We start from the raw sequence: 27,602 nt of genomic DNA on the forward strand, positions 1-27,602 counted from the left end.
ATAACATATCTGAAAACTAAAATGGGTTTTTTTTTTTAATTTTTTTAAGTAAATGCATCTCTTGGTTACTTTCTCATATTTGGGTTTCACGCGTAAATTAATCAACCAATTTGAAAAATTTTTATACCGTTAGAAAGGTATTAAAATCACCTTTGAAAACATATACTGTAAAGATTCTATATTACGCTGAAAGAAAAAAAAAATTTTAATTTTTTTCTAAATTTTTTTTTTTCAAACTGGGAAAACACTTCAAAGACCAATCGATTAATAGAAAAAAAAATTTTTTTAGAAAGGTAGACTTAATATATATAACATATCTGAAAACTAGAAGGGTGTCATAGTATCTGTATCTGTATAACTTCCAAAGTATAGCTAGGTACCATTTTTGTCACACAATAATAGCAAAATAAAAAAAAGGTTAACAAGAGATGGTTTTACTTATAAATTTTTTTAAAAGAAAAAAAAAACACCATTCTAGTTTTTAGATTAAATCGACCTTTCTAAAATTTTTTTTTTACATCGCTGGGTCTTTGAAGTGTTTTCCCAGTTTGAAAAAAAAATGTAAAAAAAAATAAAAAATAAATTTTTTTCAGTGTAATATAGAATCTTTACAGTATATGTTTTCAAAGGTGATTTTAATACCTTTCTAACGGTATAAAAATGTTTGAAATCGGTTGATTAGTTTACGCGTGATATCAAAATATCAGAAAGTAACCAAGAGATGCATTTACTTAAATAAATTAAAAAAAAAAGAGTAAAAAACACCTTTCTAGTTTTCAGATATGTTATATATATTAGATCTACCTTTCTAAAAAAAATTTTTTTCTTTTAATCGCTTGGTCTTTGAAGTGTTTTCCCAGTTTGAAAAAAAAATTTAGAAAACAATAAAAAATTTTTTTTCTTTCAGTGTAATATAGAATCTTTACGGTATATGTTTTCAAAGGTGATTTTAATACCTTTCTCACGGTATAAAATTTTTTCAAATTGGTTGATTAATTTACGCGTGATATCCAAATATGAGAAAGTAACCAAAAGATGCATTTACTTAAAAAAATTAAAAAAAAAAACCCCATTTTAGTTTTCAGATATGTTATATATATTAAATAGACCTTTCTAAAAAAAAATTTTATTTTTCAAAATCGCTTGATCTTTGAAGTGTTTTTCAGTTTTAAATTTTATTTAAAAAAATTTTTTTTTCAGTGTACTAAAATTTGTACAGTGTATTTTTTTGAAAGCTTATTTCAATACCTTTCTAATGGTATGAAGATCTTTGAAATCGGTAAAGCCATTCCGTAGTAATCACACTTTAAATGTACCTATTATCATCATTTTTCTAATATTTTCGGATATTTCGATACCTTGCCATGCCCACAATTTTTCGAAAATGCAATTTTTAAAAATGAGGTTGTGTTTGAGTGGGTAAGATGTAACCCCATGCAAAATTTTATCAAATTCTGAGGGGGTCGGGTTCAACGCATATTGGATTTGATATGAAATTCATCACATGTAGGTTTGTATACATTGTTAGCAACGTCAGCAGATCAATGCAAGTACTTTGGTTAATGTTAGGCATACATGTAAGTTTGTATGCCTGTCTCACAACGTTTGGTGAATGCTATGCATATATGTAGGTTTGTATGCCTGTCTCGCAACCTAAGCAGATCAATGCGGGAATTTGGTTAGTTCCCATAATTAGTTGTATGTAAATAATAAGCAAAATTTATTAGCTGTGAACGGACACGGGTTTCATATTCGGCTTGGGTTAGTTCAATAATTTATGTTGTATAATATTGTAATATGATTGCTATTAAAATATATTTGGCATGGAGGTTCATGATGCGTAATGCCGCAAGTGTATTACATAGATGGGTATGGCGCATAATGCTACAAAAGAAAATCAATCGACTAAAATTACGGATTTTTACCTGCCCCAGTCAGCCACACAAATCGATCAGTAAAAACCACCCTCGGTTCTGAAGCACATACACATAACTAAATATACACAAACTTCAATCTTGACAATACCTGCACTTAGTTGCAACTTAAGTTAGCCCAGATTTGATGCTAAGCTTTTTTTCGGTTTCACCAACTTAGTTACTAAATCCATTTGACATACAACAACCCTATCAGCTGTTTTATACATAGTAGTATTTTTGGCTACGTTTTAATTACACGCCACCCAGTGAATTTGAAGTATTGTCAGTTACAGCGTCAGTTGGTTATTGGTAATTTTTTAATTCTTTAAAAATAAAATTGAAATATGTCGCGGAAATGCACTTTTATGGCATCTGAAACCAACAGATTATTAGAAATGTGTGGCAAATATGCGGGAATAATCGAAGGAAAAAAAACCGATTGCATCAGCGTGAAAATAAAGACGATGCTTGGGCAGGAGTTCAACGCAAGTAACGATATTTATCGTGAAAGCAAATAACTAAAAAAAAAATATAAAAATATTAAATTTGCTGCAAAAAACAAGGCAGATGAAGAGCGTAGGGCGGTTTATGGCACTGGCGGCGGTCCTGCTACACCGCAGACTTTGTCAGGTGTGGAGGAGAGGATGTTGTCCATGTTAAATGGCAAAGAGATGGAGGGTATTCCGAATACTGCCGATTTAGATGCCCTTATGGTAAATTGCCTAAAATTTGTATGTAGTTGTTTGAGAACTGATTTAGATTTTTCCAGCGGATAAAAACGAGGAACTTCCACAGCCGAATTAGAAACGCCTGTACCCGGTCCTGCCACACTGCGGAAGAAGACGAGCACACCACTGTGGACACCTCAAAAACAGTGTGACAAAAATGCTAAAGTCACGTCCTGGGAGCATTTGGCTTCAATTAAAAGTAAATGGACAGAAGCCAAATTGCAGGCAGAGGTTTCTTTGGCGAAGAAGGAAGAAGAGAGGGTGGAGCTTCAAATGAAGTTTATGCGTGAGAGGCATGAGATAGATATTCTCCTATGCAATGAGTGGCAAGCGGTTGCGATGGAGATATTAAATTTTAAATTACAAAAACTTAAATTGGAACTTAAAAAATTAAATAACGCGTGAAAGTCGCGCCATCAGGTTAATAATACTTGCTTTTTTATTTTAAATTGGTGAATTGAGTTTAGTTAGGTTGCAGATGCTCAATGTAGGAAAAGCTCACTTGGAAATCATGAAAGGTTCGTTGTGATATCACGAAGGACCACAGTTAAAACTTAAAGTTCGAAATTTTAAAGCATAAAATGAGATAGAAGTATTTTAACTATTTTACCTTTATATTAAAAGTCCAGCGACATGGACGACTATGGGAGACGACCCGCCATAACTTGACAAAATAATTAACTTCAAATATCAAATCAATTTAAGAAATCAGAAAAAATGCCTTTTAGATAATTTAATGATGTAAAAACAAAAATCAATTAGCAATAACATAAAGAGATCTCATAGATGTAATTTAAGAAACTAAGTCTACAAGACTGTAAATAAATAAATAAATAATACGTATGGGAAGTACTAATTTATCTGCATTATCGTCATTGGAAATACAATTCAATCACCAAAAACTGCATTAATCCTTTCAGAAATTTGTTCCTTGGTTAATTTCTTATCTGTTATATGTACGTTTACGATCCAATTCAATACGTAATAGCCATGGTGAAATGCGTGTTGGGTTAAAATCAGGCATTTCATAGTAAACATTCACGAATTCTTGATCCTCTGAAATCGCAGTTCGCTGTGGATCGGGATCATAATAAATGGCCGTGTTAGCTGTTACTTTACGCAATGTGGTGTGTTCTAAACGGCACAGCACATTCTTTGCTTTCTCAGCATATCGTGCCCCACCGCCTCTGAGGAAAACAGTTAGTGAGGAAGCCTTTGGTTTTTTTTTTGAAATGTTACGTTCTTCGATGATACACCAGCAAAATGGAAAGTGTTGAGTGTCATCTACAATGCAAATAAAAATAAGTAAGACAAATATTTATCAACACACCATAATTACGCACTTGTGTAGCAGGTTCAGCCAAACTATGTGCAGCTAAAGCGCCCACCATTTCACCAGGATTCGCTTGTGCTTGCTGAGAACGTGTTTCAATCTCTCCAATCAACCATTCAAATGCTTCAGTCGATAAACGAAACTCTTCCGCTACATATTTCGTGCAGAGCGTCGAACGTAACAAACATTGAAACAGTAGCGTAGCATTCTCATTAGCCTGTTTTGCCAACCGATCATTACCGACCACAATAACACAACGTTGTAATAAATCATGCAGGCCATTAATAATGCGCAAAGGCGACAGATCGGTTGGCATGCGTTTGTTAATATGAAAGATTTTCTGTACATTCCAAATCATGCGTTGCAAATTACACGGTAATACGACCTACTCAATTAAAATAAGTTATAACATAAGTTTTTGCTTAATTAAAAAGTAAACAATGTGTTTTACCTTCGAATCACTATTGGGGAAAATTTCAAGCAGCGCTTCACGATCGCGACACAATTGATCCCATTCAATTTCCAATTCGGGCAATGCATTACCGCTTTCGCTCAACTCTTTTATAACATCATCTGTAAAAACTTTACGCATATAACGTTCATTTGACCAATCAAATTTGAATCTTTTTTCTAATGCTTTATTCGATAGCTTAACGGTAGGTAGATTTTGAAATTCTACTGTTTCACCAGCCAAACCATCTTCGCCATAACACAACTGAATCAGTTGACCTACAGAGTTACGTACTGTGCCATCATAGTTAACCATAACAGAATCCACAGTCTTAATTAATTGACGTTGGATATAACCAGTTTCAGCAGTTTTTCAGCAGTATCGATAAGACCTTCACGACCACCCATAGCGTGAAAATAGAATTCTGATGGCGTCGAACCGGCAAGGTATGAATTTTCTACGAAACCATGTGACTCAGGGCCGTAATCGTAATGAAATGTGGCAAAGTACGTTTGCGAAAACCATATTGTATACGTTTACCCTCACCGTTCTATTGACCCACACAAGCAATAACTTGTGAGATATTAATATTGGAACCTTTAGAACCCGACACCACCATAGCCTTTAAATTATTATACTCGGTAGGCGATTTCTTAGGAGAATCACCAGTTTTGTCACGAGCATATTTTAGTATACAGTTGACTTGATTTTCGAAAGTTTGACGCAAAGTATTACCTGTAAATGAAAAATAAGTTTAAGAGATAAAAAGAAAATGTATTGAACGTGAGATAACGCACCAGGTGTTGGTACAACTCCATGTTGTGCGCTTTTTGAATAACGTTAATGACATCATCTTTGGCTTTCTTAATTGACATCTGTATTATAAGTTTGAGGATAACCAATTGTATCACCAATGTCGATACTGTGACCTTCCAATAACAACCAATTGTTAATAACAGCCTGAATATTACCGTAGAAACGGACAGCAATTTTAATTTGCCTAGGTGTTATATGTATATTCATCACCATCAAAATCAGCATTATATGGTGATGTGCATGACAAATTCATACGGAATGTTGACCAAGGCAGCACTTTGACACGATGTCCCATCATACTCATTTTATATAGTGTAGGTTGACGATTGAAAATAACTAAATCATCATCGCGTAAATGTCTTTCGACTTTATAGCCACATTGTAAATGCAAATCTGAAGGTTAAGGATGGAAACGCAAATCTATACGCTTACCATAATCACTTACAATATATTTAGCGGCAGGATATTGACTAACTCTTGCATGCGATCGATATGGAATGGTGTTACCAATTCTTAAAATGTTAAATTTTGTGCCATTGAACGTGGCACACCGACTTGATCGATACGCAAATTTGGATCTGGTGTTATGACAGTACGTGCTGAGAAATCGTTTACCCATCAAATTACCACGTATACGCCCTTCCTTACCCTTCAAACGTGCTTTAATCGCTTTTATTAGACATATCTGCCATGAAAGAATTGAGTTCACGTAGTAGCGTTGGTGTTTTCCAGTTAGCTTTAATAGAATGGATCTGTGAAGAAATAATACAATTTATTTTAAAAAGAAAATACATAAATGTATTTCTACTTACGTTCCCCTTTAGGAATATCAAAGGCTTTTGTTGACTTTAAGAGTATTTTCATTATCGAGCTGCTGCTGTTTGTGATTGGCCGCAATGCCATCGAATATAGTGTTGTTATCAATCGGTTGCTGGAAGTTTTTCGTTTTTGAAATGTTGGCGCGTTGTACTAAATTTGGTTTTATTTATTTATTTATTTATCAGTCTACAAATTAAACAATTACACAGACCAAATATACCGGCACTTAAATCTCAGATGTAATACATGATATAAACAACATAAGCAGTCATCAATTTTAAAGTAATATTTAAACAGTATTGAACCAAACGCTTGACAATTTCAATTAAAAACTTAGAAGTAAGCAAAAGATAAAATGTTGTACATAAGTTAAAATGTACTCATGAAGGAGCTAGTAAATAATAATTTATGAAATTGACAATAAAGAAAATTAATAGTAGATAAAATATATACAGAATAGAATTTATACCGAATTTCATTACATATAAAAATAATGATCTCTACGCAATTTTGCAAACAAGTTTCAAGTAACTGGTACTTCAAATTTGAAACAGAGGGTTGAACAGTATATCACGGTTTAGCGTTCTTTGCTTCATTTCGAATTACAAATTTAATGTAGTTAAAAGGTATTTTTTAATACCAAGAAACGAGTCGCTGACGTCTAAATTTTTACAGTGTTTATTAAAATCACGACATAAACAGTGAAGTGGTTGGTGCATTTCATAATTCGAACTGCATGTAGCTACAAAAATTGATTGAAAATGTCTAGATGGCCTAATAGGAACGTTAAACTTAATTTCGCCAAGCAAAAATGGACTATTTATTAACCCTCTTATTAATTTAACAATAAATAAGACGCCAAGCATCTCCCTGCGGCTCTGCAAAGTGGGCAGCTGTATTAGTTTTAACCGTCTGCAATAGGGGGGAAGATTTTTAGAGGGGTCCCAAGGTAAGTGTTTTAAAGCGAAAAGCAAAATTTGTTTCTCGACCGATTCCAGCTTGTCAGAATGAACCTGATAACGCGGATTCCAAATTATTGAAGCAAATGGTTCGGTAACCATTATGCTAAAAATATCGATATCACCCTGACGGGTTACATTTGGATGCAGAATTTTCTCTTCTTCTGTTCGCTCATGGCCATGGGTGACTACCATTGTAAATATGTATTAAAAATTTTGTTTCGCATTAAAGGATATATGAATATGCTAGGCAAGCAAAATATACTTTAATATTGCCTTATTATTGCAAATTATTATGAGGTTATAGCCGAGCAAAATATGTATCAATTATTGTTCTTCTGGTATGGTCATTTCGAGATCGCCCTTCATTTGAGCGATTTGGCGGGACTGCTAAAACATTTATTACAGCATCGTTAACTTCAGGTGAAAGTTGTGGTGCTGATTTATCATTAAAGCGAATGCAAACATTATGCAATACTGCTGTTCCTACAAAAATGTAAGGAAATTTAGTGACTTTCATTCGAATGCCCATTGATAGCACAGGAAATGTACGTTTCCACACACCATATGATTGATCGACGCAATTACGTGTTCTGATATGCGACTCATTATACAATTTTCTGTTCTATTTGTACAATTTGAAAGAGGCGTCAACACGACGCTCGAGTTTTCATAGCCACTATCAGCAACAATTAGGCCATTCTGGAACTCCCTATTTTCAAGCCGATAGGAAATGCGCGAATTCCGAAAAATTCTTGAATCATGCACAGATCCTGGCCATCGAGCTACAATATCCAATATTTTCATTTTGCTGTCGCATATTGTCTGCACATTGAAAGAAAAAACCCTTTTCTATTTCGAAAGACTTCACCATCATCACCACCTGTATATAAATTAATGTTGTTGTTGTTGTAGCAGTGCTTCGCCCCATCCAACAGGTGCGACCGATCACAAATTGTCATCAATGTCCTCTAACGGGAGTCCAAGGAAACTTGCTGTTTCAACAGAGGTGGACCCTAATGAGAAGGTTGTTAAAGACGTTGGTTCCAAGAGGGGAGAAGAAGACGGGGCGGGTGCTGATGCTCGGCATTGCATGAGTGGAAGCGGCCGTATGAGCTGGTGGCGCCGTGGGGCGTGGCTTGTTGAGCAGCAGAGCTGCTGGAAGGTAGTGAGGGGCGCTGAGGCGTAGACTACGGGGCACCCTTAGGTTTCGATACCTACCCGGAGCAGGAGAGTATGGCGAAGTCCCGCTGCAGGTAACAATCTATATGAGGGGTCGACTGCTAATACGCGTCCAAAATATCGGAAGATGTGTCAAACGACGCGTGTTTACATCAGTATTAATAATCCGAAGCGGAAATTAAAAATTTTAACTCGTTCAAAAGATATTAACGAAAAACCGAAAAATGATCCGCTCTTCCCTCCGAAACCGGGGTGAGATCCATCGTATTTTTGCGCAGAACACCTCTCTACATTGGCGGCCTTCGGCCGCGCTTATAAAAAATTACCCTGGGTGGGTCCAACACCGGTTTGGAGATCAAAACTATATCCGCGCAAAACACTTATGTTCACAATTTTTTTTGTGGATACGACAACATTACAACAACCACATGAAAATCCGAGTGTATTTGATTTACGGCTTTTTAAACTTCCAAATTTTCTTCTTCTAAATGTGGGTTTTGCCATGCCCATATACCAATATTTTTGGGAATTTATGTTTTGCGTCATAAAACAAATCCACCTAGCAAGTTTCACTACCTTGTTATTGAATTATCTCATTTTTTCCATTTTTATAAATTTTCAATTTTGAAAAAGTGGGCCTGGTTATTGTCCGTGGTTATCGTCCGCGCAAAACACTTATGTTCACAATTTTTTTTGTGGGTACGACAACATTACAACAACCACATGAAAATCGCCAACTTCAACTGCAAATATCTGCGAAATGAGATAACATTTTTATTTTCCGCCTTCGGATTATTATTTTCGAGATTAATACGCGTCTTTTGATACCTCTCTCGATATTTTTGGTAGCGTATTAGCAGTCGACCCCTCAACTAGATTTTTACTCCGCTGCAAGGATCTGCTGGGAGGATGAACATTTGTGGGAGGGACGCAACAAATTAAATGGGATTACACTGAAAGCTGGGAAGCGTTTATAAATTAATATAGAGATATTGTTTTCCAATTACTATTCAGGCATATTCACCTGGGGAATTGATTTTAATATGGGTGCAGTCCATTGCCCCAATTACACGCGGAAAATTTGCCTTTTCTTTAAAAGCAGCCTGTGTTTACAAGCGCTCCTGTTCCGTTTGAGAAAATTTCACAAAATCTGGTCGCAAGTATTCTAGATGGTAGGAAACTATCGTAATTGGACGTGAGGCACTTGCTTTTGTAACTCCCGAAAAGTCTGCCACAATTTGCTGAAAATATCCTGAAGCATAGAACCGGAGTGCGATGAAAAACATTTGATGTGGCTGCATTGCGTTGTTGCTGTAAACGAAGAAGTAGTTTAGGGCAACATTTATAAAATATGATGTAAAATTACCGTGCTCCAAGATAAATTTTGTCTTTTATTAAAGAAAAAACAAACCAAGCAGCATCTTTGCACATACGAAATCGTTCGCGAAAGTCAACATCGTCATAATAAAGAAAAAAGTCAGGACGCTCTTTAATTTTTCTTTTTCATCGAAGCACGATTACCTGCGGAGCTTCAAAGTCGCAATCACTTTCGCCAGAATCTCGAAGATCTATTAAATTTTTTACGAATTTTCCACCGAGAATACAAATAAAATAAGCCAATTCAGAGAAATTGCAGATGTCAACAATAGCGGGGTTGCTATATTTGCATAATGAAATAAGTATAAATAGTGCCATTTAATTCGACTCAAAACTTGTTCTACAGCAACACTGTTGAAAGTCGAGAATAAGCCAGCTGACAGGTAGCCTAATTTGCGACTTAGCTAAGCATTGGTGGTGAAACAGAAAAATTAAAAAATATGACTTAACAAGGTTAAGTCGAGTTGGTGAAACCGGACCATAGTCTTTTAGATAGTACATCAATCGCATTACAATATAAAAAATAAAAAGAGTAATATAATATTGTAACGAATTTACTGCAATTCCCCTTATTTGCAAATCTTCTACAACGTTCGTATCGCTGAACTGTTGAATAAATAACTCAAATATTTAATAATGCAAAAAGGCCTTTATTAAAGTACAATAACACTGATACTTCACAACCAATAGCTTGCTTAAATGAAACTGATTTTCGCGCCTCTACTGTTGGTGCTTTTATACTGTGTGATTTCCTCGTTGCATCTTCTAGGCGCTTCCAGAATTTACTTAGTTACTGGTATATAATTATAACTAAAGATGCACGTGTGTAGCTCTCATATGCGCATGTATTTGTGAGCGACACTTCCACAATTACAATTGCATACTTTTGGGAGCATCTCAGATAAGATATCTGCATGTGTTTGTGCGTTGCTTCTCCGGTGGGTGTACGTGAGCCCTTGCATAACATGTGACAGATCAGTATCTTCTAGCTGACAATTCCTTAGTTGTTCCTTGTCCCATTCATCTGTACATGTTACAGTCATTAGCCGGACATCTATAATATCTTATTTAGCTTCGGCCTTTGAACAGTGCTTGCATTCCAAACTATATGGTCTTCGTGACATTGCAGCAAAATTTCCATGGGTACTACCTTTTCGATGCCCAATGGAAACTAATAGCTTTGTAGTCGCTCGATCCACCGTGCCAATTGTCCTTGCGGATTCCGAAACTGCAGAAGCCATTTCAACGCTGCGTGATCTGTCCTGACGCGGAATCGCTGGCCGTAGAGGTATTTGTGAAAATGTTTAATGCACTCTACCAATGCCAACAGCTCTCTCCGGGTAATGCAGTAGTTCCTCTCTGGTTTTCCAATTGAACGGCTGTAATGATTGAAACACAATGCCGAGTGACGACGATATACGCCGCGTCGTGCGATGACATTTTTCAAATTATGCCCAGATATTTCGTCTACTTAAAACACAATGCCGGGCGAAATTGACGCTGTTTGTTTAGAGTGGCCATTATTTAGAAATAAAGATGAAAACAATTAAAACTTTTTTAATTCTCTGCTTTAGCACTTGACTGCTAAAACACGCCCAAAATGTTAAGAAATTAACAAAACAAAACAAAAATGTTAAGAAATTAAATTAAAAATTTTATGTAAAGAAAACAAATTTGTTTTTGGATATTATGTTTTCTTTTTTTATACTTAAAAAATTGAACAGCAGCAACCCTTGGGATGTTTGTCGTCATCGCCCGGCGGCGACGATAGAAATAAATCTGTCGTCACAAAATGACGTCGCGTAAATTTCGCTCTTGGCGGTCATTGTGTTCACCTTCATGTAATTATGGGGATTCTATTTTTGACAAGGCGATGTTCGTCGCGTTTATTTCGCGGCGTTAGGGCATTGTGTTTCAAGCTTAGTATGCAACTACCTTCTCCTGTCCATCAACCAGTTGTGACAAAACGTCTCCTATAGCATATCCACTCGCATCTGTATCTAGAATAAATGTTGCTCCTGGAATCGGATATGCCAACATTGGGGCAGTGCACAAACGCTCCTTCAATGTTTGGAAAGCCACCTCTTGCTCCTTTTCCATTCAAAACCTTTATTTTTTCTTGTAAGCTCATGGAGGCTGTGGACTACGCTGGAAAAGTTTGGTACAAATCGGCGATAATATGTGCACAGCCCAAGGAAACTTCTCAATTCATGCAGGTTCAGTGGTCTTGGCCAATCCTTTACTGCCTCTATCTTTTCGTTCGCAGTACAGATGCCTTCTGTCGTGACCTTATGACCCAAATAATTTGCTTCCTTTTTAAACAGCGAACACTTTTTGGGACTTAGTTTCAGACCAGCACCAGCTATTCTTTGGAAAACTTCCTCTAAGTTCTTCAGATGTTCTTCGAAGTTCTTTCCCAATACGATGATGTCGTCTAGGTGCACTAAGCATGTTTTCCAATGTAGTCCTTTCAGTACCTGATCCATGAGTCTTTCAAAAGTAGCTGGTGCATTACATAGTCCAAAAGGCATCACTGTAAATTGCCAAAGACCATCGCCGACACTGAAGGCTGTTTTCTCTTTGTCTTCCTCTTTCACTTCTACTTGCCAGTAGCCGCTTTTTAAGTCCAGTGTGGAAAACCATTTCGTACCAGAGAGCGAGTCCTGAGTGTCGTCAATTCTTGGCAATGGGTAGCTTTCCTTTTTCGTAACGTCATTCAACTTCCGGTAGTCCACGCAAAACCTCATTTTTCCATCCTTCTTCTTTATAAGTACTACAGGTGAGCTCCATGGACTAGATGATGGTCCGATGACGCCGCTGTCGCTCAATTCTTGTATGATTTGACTCACAACTTCCCGCTTCGCCAGTGGAACACTACGTGGAGCTTGACGGATCGGCCCCGCATTTCCAGTGTCAATTTGATGTTTCACAACGTTGGTGCGCCCTGGCTTGGAGCCATCTTGGTCGAAAATGTTCGCGTATTTTAGGAGCAGTTGTTTTGCCTTACTCTGATAGTCTTCCTCGAGTCCCTCCGTCCATGCCATGATGTCATCTGAAAGATCAATATTGCTAGTTGAAACCTCCTCCTGGAGCTGTTCACAATTGATTGAGGCTAAAGAAATAGCCTCTTGGAATCTTCCCAAAATAGCTCCTCTGGTCAGTTTGAGTGGTGACTTGAACTCATTGAGTACTCTTACCGGGAATGGTTCCATCTTGTTTTGTCATAGCCAGGGTTTTTCCTACAAGTATGTTCGGTGTTGATTTGTTTGCTGCCTCGACAACACACAATTTGTTTGTCCCAAAATCTTCATCAACCTTTGCCCATGACTGCTTCGGAGTTTGGTGGTATTTGCTGACTCTCTTCCACCAGCACTCGTTTACTGCTGTAGCCTCTCTCGTAGCTGAAATTAAGTGGCACATCCATGTTTTTATATCGCATCGTCTTGCTTTGCATATCGATCTTGATGCCTTGGTCGATTAAGCAATTTACTCCAATTATGATTTCATCAACAATCTCTGCCACAATAAAATTGTGTAGTACCATGACGTTCCCAATTGCTACTTCACATGCTAATTCTCCAATTACCTGGGTGTCCTCTCCCGTAGCCGTACGTAATCTTGCTCTAAGCAATGGTCTTATCTTCTTGTTGACTAAATCCGCTCGAATGATGGAATGAGATGCACCCGTATCTACAGTCAGTAAACGTTCCTTTCCATCCACATGTCCTCCGACAGTAAGATTGCTTGACTTTCTTCCAATTTCCGAGATAGAGATTATGGGGCATTCAATTGAGGGAGCCAGCTGTCGGCCCTTGCGGCTGACTCGTTTTAGTTTAACTATTGGGTGGATTTGGAGATTTGCTCATCTCCTTCAGCTCTGCGTTTACGGCCACCCGCATTGCTGGAACTATTAGGATTGGTACTGCAATAACGTGCAATATGCCCTGGCTTTCCACATTTAAAGCATTTGACGGTACCATCGTTTTTCTGCTGCGTTCCTTTTAGTTCTTCCAAAATTGTGTCTACCCAGTCTGATCTTTCTACTTCCACGCGATGAGCTTTGTATGCGGGCTTACTCAAAAGTGACGCTGTTTCTTGGGTCAGTGCATGGTATACCGTTTCGGCGAATGTAGCTTTTGGGTTTGCATATGTCGCTCGCTTCGTTTCGAAGTCCCTTATGCCGTTTATAAAGCTCTGACTTTTTACCCTTTCAGCGTATTCCACGGGTGCGCCCGAATTTGCAAGATGATCCAACCTTTCAACATCCGAAGCAAACTCCTGCAAAGTCTCGTTAGCTTTTTGGTAACAACTTGCAACTGTATTTGGTATATATGCTTACTGTGTTCGCTTCCGTATCGCTTCTCTAGAGCGCTCGTCAATGTTTCGTAGTTGTTCCGCTCCCCCTCGGGAATAGTCTGTAGGATTTCAGAAGCAGATCCTTTAAATGCCACGAATATTGCAGCAACTTTATCTTCGGCACTCCCGTTGTTCACTGCTGCGGTCTTCTCAAACTGAATCTTAAACACCTGGAAAGGAACAGAGCCGTCAAAAGATGGAGTTTTTACCTTCGTATTGCTTGCTGAAACAACTGGGCGATTTAGTTGCAACTCCTATATATGACCTCGCAATGTTTCAATCTCGGCATCGATTTTGTTCTCAAGTTGCAAAATTTTTGTGTCTTGCGCCTCCATCTTCGAATAAATACGTCCTTCTTGCTCTTCCAGTTGTGCAGAGATCTGCGCTGATATTTGTGCCGACATTTCGGATATTCGTGCCTCTTGTGCTTCAATCTTCGATGTTATACGGTTCTCCTGCGATTCCAGTTGAGATGCTATACGTGTCTCCTGTGACTCCATCTGTGATGACATATATATTTTCTGTTCTTCCAGTTGAGTTTCCAACTTGGATATTATCTGTGTCGACATTTCTGAAATACGTGTTTCTTGTGCTTCAATCTTCGATGTTACTGTCGACGTTTGTGCAGATATTGCAGCCAATATAACGTTCAAGTCTGTGCTGGTAACTGCCTGCGATGTTTCGTTTTTCTCTTCAATTTTTGTTGTTGTCTCGTCCCCATCAGGATGAAAGACATCATCGTCCACATTAATTCCTTCCGACTCCATAGCGTCTCGTAGCCGTGCTTGAAGTTCAATCTTATTGCCAGTTGTATTCAATCCACGGGCTTCCAACTCCTTTTACAGTTGCTGGATTCTTAATTCACTTAACTTCGTCATGTCCTTGTTGTGCTTGCAATTCTGGAATTTATTCAACAATTCCTCTTCTGATACCAATTGTAACGAATTTACTGCAATTCCCCTTATCTGCAAATCTTCTACTACGTTCGTATCGCTAAACTGTTGAATAAATAACTCCAATATTTACTAATGCAAACTGGCCTTTATTAAAGTATAATAACACTGATACTTCAAACCAATATCTTGCTTAAATGAAACTGATTTTCGCGTTCCTACTGTTGCTAATTTTATACTGTGTGATTTCCTCGTTGCGTCTTCTAGGCGCTTCCAGAATTTACTTAGTTACTGGTATATAATTATAACTACAGATGCACGTATGTAGCTCTCATATGCGCGTGTATTTGTGAGCGACACTTCCACAATTACAATTGCATACTTTTGGGAGCATCTCAGATAAGATATATACATATGTTTGTGCGTTGCTTCTCCGCTGCGTGTACGTACATATGTGTAGACATAATGATTAATTCTTTTTTGTAGATACATTATGATTGATTTATGGATGTGCATACAAGTCACTCTTAGCATCGGCTTAGAGATGATAGTATCCCTTAGTGTTGCTAATATTCGTCACAATATAATATAATCTAATATAGTATAATGTAAATACAAGAGTTAGAAAGATTATAAACTTATTCTTTAACAATTAAACATCCTCAGTTCAAAATTTTTGTGACAAGGATAAATATTTATAATTAAATAGTAAGTTAAGGGTTGAGAAAAGATAATACTGCCTGCTTAAAACATCCTGCTTTCCTAATAGCTTTAGGCGCGTATGGGAGTGAGATCCATAGACGGATTGTACTGACAAAGAACATTCTGGATGACGTTGTGTACTTATAATTCGGGACTAATAGGTTCAAAGTTCGTGTATATTGGCAGAAACTTAGTTTGTTAAATAAGTACGGCGGTTCTTGTGAGTGTATTAGCTTATGCAATAAACAGAGATTTCGCATTTTTAGGAAATTATAAATATCGCATCCGAGAATCTGCATTGAATATGAAGATATGTGATCAAATTTCTTTTTAGAAAAAACAAACCGGCAACATTGTTAAAGGCCAGCTGCAATTTGTTTAGTGACATTGAGTCCAGTTTACCGTATATTAGTTCACCAAAGGAGACGTGAGATATTATTAGAGCTTTGTGACCAGTTTCATTTAGCCTCTCGTGGTAGCAAATAGGCAGTTCTGTATAAATTACGCAAGGTATTATATGAGCCGTTTATTTTGAAAGTGGCATAAATCATTTCCAACTCAGAGTCTTAAATGCATTGTTATTTTTGAACGAATGCATATATAGATGGTTCTACAATTATAAAATAATAATAAGAATTGCATCTTTTGGATATTTGACTCAAACAAACTGGAGGCGAGGAGAGATACAAACAAATTATCACTGAACCTAAACGACATGAAATGACTTATGCCACTTTCAAAATAAACGGCTCATATATCTTGCTCACCACAAGGTTGATATGGTCAACACAAGTCAGTTTAGAGTTGATTTTCTAACCTAAATTAGTTATCACATCATGAAAAATTATTTTATCTCCATTGAGAATAATATCAGGAAGGGTGTTTACGTCATTTGATGTATTTGCTAACGCAATCGCCTTAGATTTAGCTGCATTGAGAGACAGTTTATTTAGGCTAGCCCAGTTTGCCGTACGTCTTAAATCTTCATTCAGTCTAGCAAATAAGTCTTCGGAAAGACCGATAGGTCGAGACGTGTATAACTGGGTATCGTCTGCATATAAATGTATGGAGGCATTGTGGCAACAAGTAACTATGTCATTGATGAAGTGTGTGAACAATATTGGGCCTAGGATCGATGCCTGTGGAACACCAGATGTGATTGGTTTTAGACTAGAGACTTGGTTATCACATTGAACCTGTTGAAATCGCTCGCAGAGTTAACTTCGCATTAACTTGATTGCAAAACGGCTGAAATTATAGCTGGCTTCGAGCTTGAAAAGAAGTATTTTGAGATCAACCGTATCAAAAGCTTTGGAGAAATCTAGTAGCGCTAACACAGTGAGTTCATTATTATCATAGGCTTGACGTATATCTTAAAGAATCTTTAACACGGATAGCACAGCTGTGCGTCATCATCTGAAACCCGACTGGACGTCCGATAGAAAAATATTCGTAGTTATATGATCAGTTATTTGCGTTGCCAATAACTTTGCGATGGCGAGTACCGAAGAAGATTTAATGATGAGCTGTACGAGCTATACACAGACATCAACATAGTCCAGCGAATTAAAACGCAGCGGCTGCGCTGGCTAGGCCATGTTATGCGAATGAAAGATGATGCTCCGGCCAAGAAAGTGTTTCTATCGGAACCCGCCTATGGAAGCAGAGGTAGAGGGCGGCCCCCACTCCGTTGGAAGGACCAGGTGGAAAACGATTTAAACTCCCTTGGTGTGACCAATTGGCGCCGGTTGGCGGAGCGAAGGAGCGACTGGCGCGCCTTGTTGGACGGCCATAACCGTTTAGACGGTTAAGCGCCAATTAAGTAAGTAAGTAATAACTTCTCATATACCTTCGATAAAGAAGGCAACAGACTTACCGGTCTAAACTCATTGCAGGAACTCGGAGACTTAGTTTTGGGGACCGGGACAACATTGGCTATTTTCCATTGACTCAGAAAACTTCTGCTAGTTACAGAAAAATTGAAAATGTGAGTAAGCGGAGAGATAACAAAAGGAAGGATTTGTTTGATAAATCGTATGTAAATTCCATCGATTCCTGCAGCATTCGACTTAATAGCAAATACAGCGTTTAATACTTCAGCCTCTGTAACCACTGAGAAATCGAAGCAATTGATATTTGGTCTACTGCCTACACTGAAAGACATATTATCGATAATATCATTAGTATTACCATCAGAGCTACTGCCCAAAAAATGTTGGTTCCTTTCATTTGGATCAAAATTACATTAATTTATCGTTACTAGATATTCCCAACGACTGAAGATTTTTTGAAAGCGTTTTAGGGGGCAAATTATTATTAAATTTTGTGTTTAAATATGCTATCTTAGCATTCCGAATGCACAGGGTAGCTTGGTTACGCAAAAGGCGGTAAGCTTTCCAGTGGTTTTTCCACTGAGATATCTTCCATACCCTGTATGCTCTACCCCGTTTTTTATTAGATTTAAAATTTTTCTTGTAAACCATGGTTTCTTAGTAATTCGAACTCTAATATTTTTAAGAGGTACATACCTATTTTTTTTTTTTCCTCGGACGTTGTGGCAGCGCACTGTACTCAAGTGGCCCGACGAAACCAGGCTAATCCTGTTTTTGTTTTTTTTTAATTCATACATACTTATTTATTTTTTTTTTTTGTATCCTAATTCTTATTTATGTATTATTTATAATTTTTTTGTTACTGAGTCTTTGAGAGGCAGGGGCTTCTTAAGCGCCGAGATCTAAAACCGCTCAGCTAAAGAGAACTCATCAGCTGAGAAATATAGATTCACAAAATACAATAGATTAAAAGTATAAATATAATTTTTTTAATTATTAAGACAAGATAGAACCGTCTTTTTATGGCAAAGGGCGAGTCCGAAACATCAATTATTCTCGAGTGAGAGTTATAATCTTCACACAAACATAGAAAAGGTCCGTGTAGTTGGAAATTGCTTCTGCATTGTTTAAGAATTATAGCTTTATAATGCCTTGAAACTCGGCATGGAACAGTCAAGTTTACTTCGTTCAAAAGAAATGGGATTGAAATCGATCCATTTAAAAGTCTAGCCATAAATAGTACACCTAGCATTTCTCTACGACTTGCAAGGGTAAGAAGATTTATTAGTTTTAATCGATTAGTGTAAGGAAGAAGATTATACGGAGAGTCCCATTGAAGATTTCTCAAGACGAAAAGTAAAAACTGTTTTTGAATTGATTGTAGTCTATCCACATGAACTTGATAACGCGGATTCCAAATTATCGATCCATATTCTAATATCGGCCTCCCCAATGATGTAAAGGGTTTTTGTAAGGTAAAGATCACTAAACTCTTTTGCCCATCTTTTCACAAATGCTAAAACTCCTCTCGCTTTATTGACTGTGGCATAAATATGAGGGTTGAAACTAAGTTTGCGATTCATTGTAACTCTCACGTCGACAAAAACATCAACGCTTTTCAGAGTTTGGCCCTTGATTGTGTAGGAAGCTGGCTGTATGTTCCCACGTGAAAAACACATGGATTTACATTTTTCTATGTTGAGAGGCATAAAATTCGCATTACACCAAGTAACTAAACGATTTAAATCCGCCTGGAGTACAGAACGTTCTTCAACCGACGCGTATGACTTAAAAAGTTTTACGTCTCGGCATACATTAAAATTTTAGAATATTTTATAGTTGTGGAAACATGGTTTATAAAGATCAAAAACAGAATTGGACCGAGAAGGCTGCCCTGAGGCACACCGGAGGGAACATCGATGATATTCGAACAAATGTTTTTAAAAATGACTCTTTGAGTTCTACCGCAAAGATAGGAGGAGATCCAGCGAGTTAGGTCAGGTTGAAAACCAAGCAATTCGAGTTTATAAACAAGTAATGAGTGGCGTACTTTGTCGAATGCTTTGCTGAAATCAATGTATATAACGTCGGTATGATGATTGTTTCTAAACCCATTAAAGACGTGAGTTGTAAATTCAAGAAAATTGGTTGTGGTTGATTTAGCTCTACAAAAGCCATGCTGAGAACTATCTATCAATGTAGAAATTGAAAATGTAAGGTGATTAGTAACGATTGCTTCGAAAAGCTTAGGGATAGCGGAGAGCTTTGCTATTCCACGATAGTTTTCAATAGACGACTTGCTTCCTTTTTTATGGACTGGGATAAGAAAAGATTCCTTCCAAGCCGTCGGGAAAATGCCATTTTTTAAAGAGAGGTTAAACAGATCAGTAAGGGGCTGGTAAATGTATTCCGCACATTTTTTAAGAAAACATGTTGGGATTAAATCGGGACCGTATTTGAAGGATTCTTTTGGGGTCTTTAGATGTAGTAGAACATCTTCAGGCAACAAGTGTGGGGCATATATTGAGTTACTAGAATGGAGATCAAACGGATAATTTGTAGGTGATGATTCAACCACAGCAGAGTAATTAAAGTGAAAGAATTCAGCGAAGAAGTTTGCAATCTCTTGATCGTCGCTGGAAATACTATTTCTAAACTTCATGGAAACCCGTTAGTTCTGCGTTTAGAATTAACGAAATCATAAAAAGACTTCGGGTTGCAAATAATGTTTCTTTTAATTTTACATATGTAAGCTTTATAACACTTTTTATTAAGTTCAAAGTACTTATGACGGAAATAGCGTATTGTGCATAATCAGAATGTAAACCGGTTCTCTTGTATAATTTGAATAAACGTGATATCTTATTTTTTAAAGCTTTTAAATCTTTAGTAAACCAGGCTTTCACTAGTTCAATGTACGAGCATGTGCGTTTGGGCACATGTTTTTCAAATAAAGTATAAGTGGTTTTATTAAATTGTAAAACGTTTTGCTCTACATCCTCTTTATATCGAGGCCATGTTATCTCAGAGAGCGCGTTATTTAATTTGTTGAAATTAGTTTTGGAAAAATCAAAGCATCTGGTAGAGACACTTGTTTTGTTAATGCAGCCGACTTCGTTGCTTATGATTTCGTAAGTTATCTCAAGAGAAGGATGGTAAACGTCTTCTGGCAAAACAAAAGGTTCACACCGATTTATAGAGAATTTAGATATGTCGTCAACAAATGCTAAGTCTAAGAATTTTCCATACTTATTCGGAAAGAAGTTGATCTGATTAAGACGAAGGTCAGTAATTCCATCCAAAAAGTCATTGTTATGCATCTTGGACGATACGGGACAATATTGTGATCAACGGTATTCCAAGATATATGTGGCAGGTTAAAGTTGCCTAAAACAATTATTGAGTCCGTGGGCTTTATCATCGAATTGACTGATTGTAACAGTGAAATATGGTGCATATACACTGATAGATCAGAAGGCAGTGGAATATAGCAAACGGCTAAGTAAATATGATCCCGTCCTAGTAACATTCGGATGCATCGATGGAATCAACTTCGACTAAATTAACATCTTCAGATGGAATTGAAGAATGTACAGCTAGCAAGACACCACCTCCGGTCCTATTTAAGCGATCATTTCTATAGGTCTGATACTCACCGCAAAAAATTGAAGAGGTAGAGGACAAGATTATTAAAATATTTAAATTTTTCATCTAACTGAGAAAAGGAAAAGCATCCATTCCAGTCCAGACGAGAGGCCTCTTCATTTAATGCTTCTATCACTATGCCATTGAAATATCTGTACGTCAATTCTGTGTCGTGCTCTATTGCATTAAATTTTAAACCATAGGATAGGAAAATCATTTCATGGTCAGAGATACCCTCCATAGGAATTTGGTCAACATGGTTTACAAACTTAGTATTGTTAACGCATTTAAGAACTAGCAAGCTAGCCTTACTATTTGGCGCAAAGCGTGTCGGCAACTGGTTAACAATGTTCAAGTCATAAGCCTGAAAATTTCCAAGAATGCTTCTACTACGGGAATCGTTAATAAGAAGATCAACATTAAGATCTCCGCAGATGACAACATGTTGGTATTTAACTGTAAATTCAGAAATTTTCTTAAATAAATCTGCCAAATTGTTAGTCCTACTCGGGTTATAAACACACGCCACGAAGCAGTTTGCTCGTGAGTCACCTGTTTCAATGAAAATATATTCAACCACACTTGCATCATCTGAACAATAAACTATCTTTGGTTTTAAAACAGAGCCGGCCACACAAATACTAAAACAATTGCATAAGGGTGTGTAAAAATTGAGTGACAACTCCCCACAGTGTGCTAAAAGAAAATGTGGACTGTGAATTTCGAAATTAAAAAGGACTCTGGTTATTTGATTTCAAGCTACTCCTAACAATATTTACTTATATTCATATAACTACGAACGCGGATGTAGAGCTAGTCAGATAAAACTTTTTTATAAAAGAAGGTATGGTATTTTTTAATGCAAAATTTACTTAAAAAAATCATTTTTTCATTAAGAAAGAACTATAAAACAAAGTTAATGTAAAGATAGAAATATATATTTTCAAAACATAAAGTTAATCAATATAAAAAAATGTATAAAAATTAATAAAACTGTGTAGAACCTATAAAAAGTTACTTATATTAAATTGTCAATATTTATTAATAATTATTAAAAATTAATTAATATTTAAATTGTCAATGTTAACATGTATGTTCAAAGGAACTTAATAATACTAACTAAAACGTATTAAAAGTCACTTTAACATTGCAGCATATTGTTTTTATTATGTGCCCAAAAAGTAGCATGGACTTGTTCTTTTGCATTCACTGTTGATTTTAGTGAGTGATAAGCGAAAGCAAACGATCGTGATCGCACATCGTTAGTGTCTGTGTGAAAATACGAACTCAAATTGCACAATGTGCAACTTTTGGCCGGCTCTGCTGTAATATCTCGCGGTTATTCTTCGTTAGGCACTCATGGACAAATATTTTGCCATTTCCACTATGCCCAATACCTATCACTGAGTGTCATTGGCCTTTTGCTTGTTTTACAAAAATTCGCAATTACTCTTAAAAGCAAAGAGCGTTCTGTAGGCGAATTGAGCTTTATTATTATGGGTGGGTTGCCATTTTTGTTTTTTTTTTTTTGAATTCGAAAAACAGCAGGTATTGTTGGCACGCTTATTTGAACCGTGCGACATATGCTCTGAAATACTCCAGACAAATCCTCATTTGGCGTTTGGGGAACACCACTTAACAATAAATCAGACAGCACGGCATTATTTTGGCATTCACTGAGCTGGCTTTTTAAAGAAATGACATCTGATGGAAGCTGCCTACATTCACTTTCAGCCAACTCAACCATAGTCACCATTTTGCAATAATTGATTTTTAAATATGCTACCTCCGCTACCAACTCACCAACTCTCTGTAAAACTCGCTCATCTGACTCTTTTAGCTGTTCCACGATGCTCTTTTTCCATAGAATCATTTTTGCCTCTAGGCGCGAAATCTCACTCGAGATTGGCGGGGAACTCTCAATTTTTGAAGATTTAGCAAACGTTGGAGTGAGAAGTGGGGAAGATGCTGCCGCTGTTTGCCGAGTAGTTTTAGTCTTTAGTCTTTGCGCCATATTATGAATTTATATTAAATTTATTTATGTATTTCAAAAGCAAGCAAAATATGACAAAACGGATTCTACAAACTGGTTGCAAATGGTTTAACTAAGAACTTCCGCGTAATTTAAATAATTAAAATGACGTACATATATCTATTTATAAATGTATTTTATTGCAGCGAAGTAAGTGCACGTCTACTCTCTTAGCATTTTCTTATATATGTATAAAAAAATATTTATTTCTAAACATAGTACAAAATCAGCCTTTGGAATTTCCATGTGAAAATCTCAGTCCTTTTTGCAGTTCCTTGCATGAAAAAAAGTCAGTGGATTTCAAGTCATTGGTCTTTGGATTGGCAGACAAGACGTAATGTACAGACTTTTTAAATTACATTTCAGAAGTAACTAAATTAACTACTCGTACCTCAATGACTTAAAAATTTCATCATTTCAATTCATTTGCAAAATAAAATTAGCGTAACCATAAAATTTTTAAAAAAATCCATAATCTTCAATCCATTTTTTAAATTTTCAATGTATTTTCCAACTTTTTCACAAATAACCTTTGATTATCAATATTATATTGTGAATTAGATACCCAGTTGCTTGAGTTTCCTTAAAGTTATAGTGTTATAACAGACTTTATGCAAACATTTTAAGAAAATCAAGAAGCCATTCTGAAAATTACAAAGTGAATTTTGCAAAATTGCCCAAACAAATAGGGTTAAATTTAACGAGTATAAAAAGTCTCTCATAACCACTTATAATAACATTTTATTAATTGTGAAGAAAAGTGAAGTTAATAAGCTTAAAGATGTTCAAGTGAACCTTGAGCGATGTAGGAAGTTACTGGTGAAGTGTTTTGATAAGTTAAAATCTAAATTAGAAATTTCGTTAGAACCATTGAGCCTCATTAAATACAGTCATATGGTACAAGTATAATCCGAAAAAAGAGTACTCAGACACTAGAAACCAACTCTCATTAAATTTTCACATTGCACAAAGCTCTTCACTCCCTAAGATTTAACATTCAATTTAAGTAACAACTAGTTCACCAGGTAACTCAGATTTTAAAAATATTTTCACTGAAATGGCAACAGAAGAAGAAAAGAAATCCGTTATAAGCCTTTGTGCATCGATAATTAGGGAAAATGACAGTGGAGATCCAGTAGCTCTCGAGTGGTTTATTGATAAAATTAGTTTGATAGAAGATTTGGCGGAGGCAAACATGACCAGTAAGCTCAGTTGACGATCAGATAGGATCAAATAAGACAACTCGAAATTTGTAGCAGGTAAAATAGCAGCGTTACACTTTACTATTTCGTGGTTTTCCAATTGTTTGTATGCGGTAGATGACCTCACTGATCCTCTTCACAATTCTGTTCGGGCCTTCCCAACTGCACTAAAGTTTGGATGGAAGACCTTTCCATCGGTGAGGGTTGTATATCAGTACTAAATCTCCCTCCAGGAAGCCTTCCGAATTATTGTTTTTGTGGTACATGTGTTTCATCCTACTACTCATTATCCTGGACCGTTCCCTCACACTCTGTTGTTTGGCCAATGAACTACTTCGTAGAGCTTGCGCTTGAGGGATTGGCTTCGCATAATCAGTATCGTTCTGGCGTTCCACAAGAGTAGTGCGCCCTGGATTGAACCCACCTTTGCATTCTTTCTGGGAAATTCTGTAGTTTGTTTTAGTGCATCCATTAGGATGTCAATGACAGTGGGTACCTTCGGTTTTGATTTGTTTGGCCCATTCATTCCATCAACATTTGTCCGATCTATTGCCTTTGACTTTGGTGGCCTTTGTCGAATCGCCTCCCTCCACCAGCACTCGCTTACTGCTGAACCATTTCTCCAAACTGAAGTTGAGTGGTACATCCTGGTTCTTATAACGCATAACACTTCTCTGCATATCGATTCTGATGTTATGGTCAACTAAGAAGTCCACTCCCAATATGACTTAATCAAAAATCTCCGCCACAACGAATTTGTGTAGAACCGTGACCTTTCCAATTAAAACTTCACATATCACTTGTCACTGGACTTGGTTATACTCGCCATTAACAGTACGCAACCTTGCTCTAGGTAATGGCTTTACTCTCCTGTTGACCAAATCAGACCGGTGTAAGGAATGAGATGCGCCCGTATCTACAGTCAGTACACGCTCCTTGACATCCACATTTCCTCTGACGGCTAGACCGCTCGATTTCCTTCCGATTTGTAATACAGAGATAACGGAACGTTCCACAGCTGGAGCTAGCTCTCGATCTTTACATCTGATTCGCTCTTGCATCTCATCCAGCTTTGTACTTAAGACGACCCATGCTGTTTGAACAACTGGAATCAATATCGCAATGACGTGCAATGTGACCTGGCTTCCTGCATTTGAAGCACTTCATAACTCCGGCGTTTTTCTATTGTGATCCCTTCAGTGCTTTCAAAATTGTGTCTACCCACACGGCGTGCTTTGAAAGCTGGCTTACGCAGAAGCGATGCTGTTTCCTGAATCAGAGCATGTGATACCATTTCTGTGAATGTAGGTTTTGAGTTTGCGTATGTCGGTCGCTTCGTTTCGATATCCTGTACTCCATTCATAAAGCTCTGGATTTTTACCCTTTCGGTGTATTCCATGGGTGCGTCCGAATTCGCTAAATGTGCCAGCCTTTCAACATCCGGCGCAAACTTTTGCAATTTTTCACCAGGCCTCTGGGAGCGGTTCAGTAACTCCATTTGGTATATCTGTCTCCTATGCTCGATTCCGTAACGTCTCTCGACAGCGGCCATCAATGCTTCATAACTGTTCCGTTTGTACTCTGGAATACTTTGTAAGATTTCCGCTGCAGGCCCTCTCAATGCCACGAACAGTGCAGCAACTTTATCTTCCGCATTCAAGTTGTTCACTGCTGACGTCTTCTCAAATTGAAGCTTAAACACCAGGAAAGGAACACAGGCGTCAAAAGATGGAGTTTTTACCTTCGGATTTCTCGCTGGAACAGCTGGGCATTTTAGTTGTAACTGCTCCATACGACCTTTTTGTCCTCGAGTTGTAAAATTTTTGCATCCTGCTCTTCTAGTTTCGCAAAGAGCTGCGATGATACCTGCTCCGAAATTTGTGTCGATATTTCAGATATACGTGCCTCTTGCGGTTTCAGTTGAGACGACATATATGTCTTCTATTCCTCCAATTGTGATGTTATTTTTGACGACATTTCTGAAATGCGTGCCTCTGTGCTTCCATCTTGGATGTTATGCGTGTCTCCTGTGATTCCAGTTGGGATGCCATATATGTTTGCTGGGATTCCAGTTGAGATGCCACTGTCGATGTTTGAACAGATATTGCAGCCAATATCATGTTCAAGTCTGTGCCGTTACTGTCTGCGGTGTTTCATTTTCCTCCTCCAATTTTGTTGTCTCATCGCTATCCAAATGAAAGACATACACTTCTACATTAAATCCTTCTGATTCCATTGCCTCTCGTAGCCGTACCCGAAAGTCGAACAGTTTATTGCCGGTTGTATTCAATTCACGGCTCTCCAACTCCTTCTTCAGCTGCTGGATCTTCAATTCACTCCAATTTGCCATGTCCTTGTTGTACTCTGCAACTCTGGAATTTATTCAACAATTCCTCTTCTGACACCAATTGTAACGAACTTAGGGAAACTGCGCCTTCTGCAAACGTTCGAATCGCTAAATTGTTGAATAAATAGCTCCTATATTCAGTAAGGCAAAATGGTCTTTATTAGATTAGTTTGGGAGTAGTACAATTATACCTCACAATTATACTTCAATTCGCATCTGATAGCGTGTTTAAATCAAACTGATTAGCCATGCCTCAGCTTGCGCTGCTTTTATATTATTGGTTCTTCGTTCACCTTTTCTCGTAAGTTCTAGTAATTTTGTGAACTTCGTGCTTGGGTACCATCCATATACATGTATATTTGTAGCTTGTAGCTATATGCGTGTGTATATGTGAGTACTACTTCGGCTGATGGTGAGTATCTCTCTGTTTCCTTGTATGTACTTATGTAAATGATGATTGGCTTGTTTACGTACATACGAGTGGCTGCTTAGTATCGGCTTAGGGATGCTAGTATCACTTAGTGATGTTAATATGTGTCACAGTATGTACCACGGATGTTGTAAAGTATGTTAAGATATTAGCATATTCGGACAGAACAACTTTCTAGCTTTGATGTTTATTCAATTAACAAGACGATAACAGAAGACAAACGTACGGAAAAACTGATTTCAATTTTAAAAAGACAGATTCCCAGAACTACCAACGTGAAATAATTTACCTTTCCATAGAATATGCAGACATTTTCGCTCTTAGGTTAGGTTAGGTTGAACTGGCCGATCCATGAGGACCTCACATAGACTGATTGAGTCCGTAGTGTTACCAGAAGTTTGTTTTAACGACCAAACTTAAAAACCATATCAAAAACCAGGACCTATATTATAAAATAACTCCGTCCTCTTGGCAAATACTAGAAGATTCCTAGGACTTGAGCCACTTGCTGCTTTTAGATCTGACAGCTGTGTCACTCCTAATAGCTGGAGTCTTACCCTGGCAAGTGCAGGGCACGAGCAC

At 37.3% G+C, this 27,602-nt stretch overlaps 1 protein-coding gene and 1 pseudogene across 10 annotated transcripts in view; one reads left to right on the top strand and one right to left on the bottom strand.

The window, feature by feature from the left end:
• bt (projectin protein bent) overlaps window positions 1-27,602 on the top strand; it is a 3,328,983-nt gene that overhangs the window by 2,748,160 nt on the left and 553,221 nt on the right. The window lies entirely within an intron of this gene.
• On the bottom strand, window positions 1,319-7,829 carry LOC137234492 (DNA-directed RNA polymerase II subunit RPB1-like; annotated as a pseudogene).

This window comes from Eurosta solidaginis, chromosome X (genome assembly GCF_040869045.1).
Source record: "Eurosta solidaginis isolate ZX-2024a chromosome X, ASM4086904v1, whole genome shotgun sequence".
NCBI classification, from domain to species: Eukaryota; Metazoa; Arthropoda; class Insecta; order Diptera; family Tephritidae; genus Eurosta; species Eurosta solidaginis.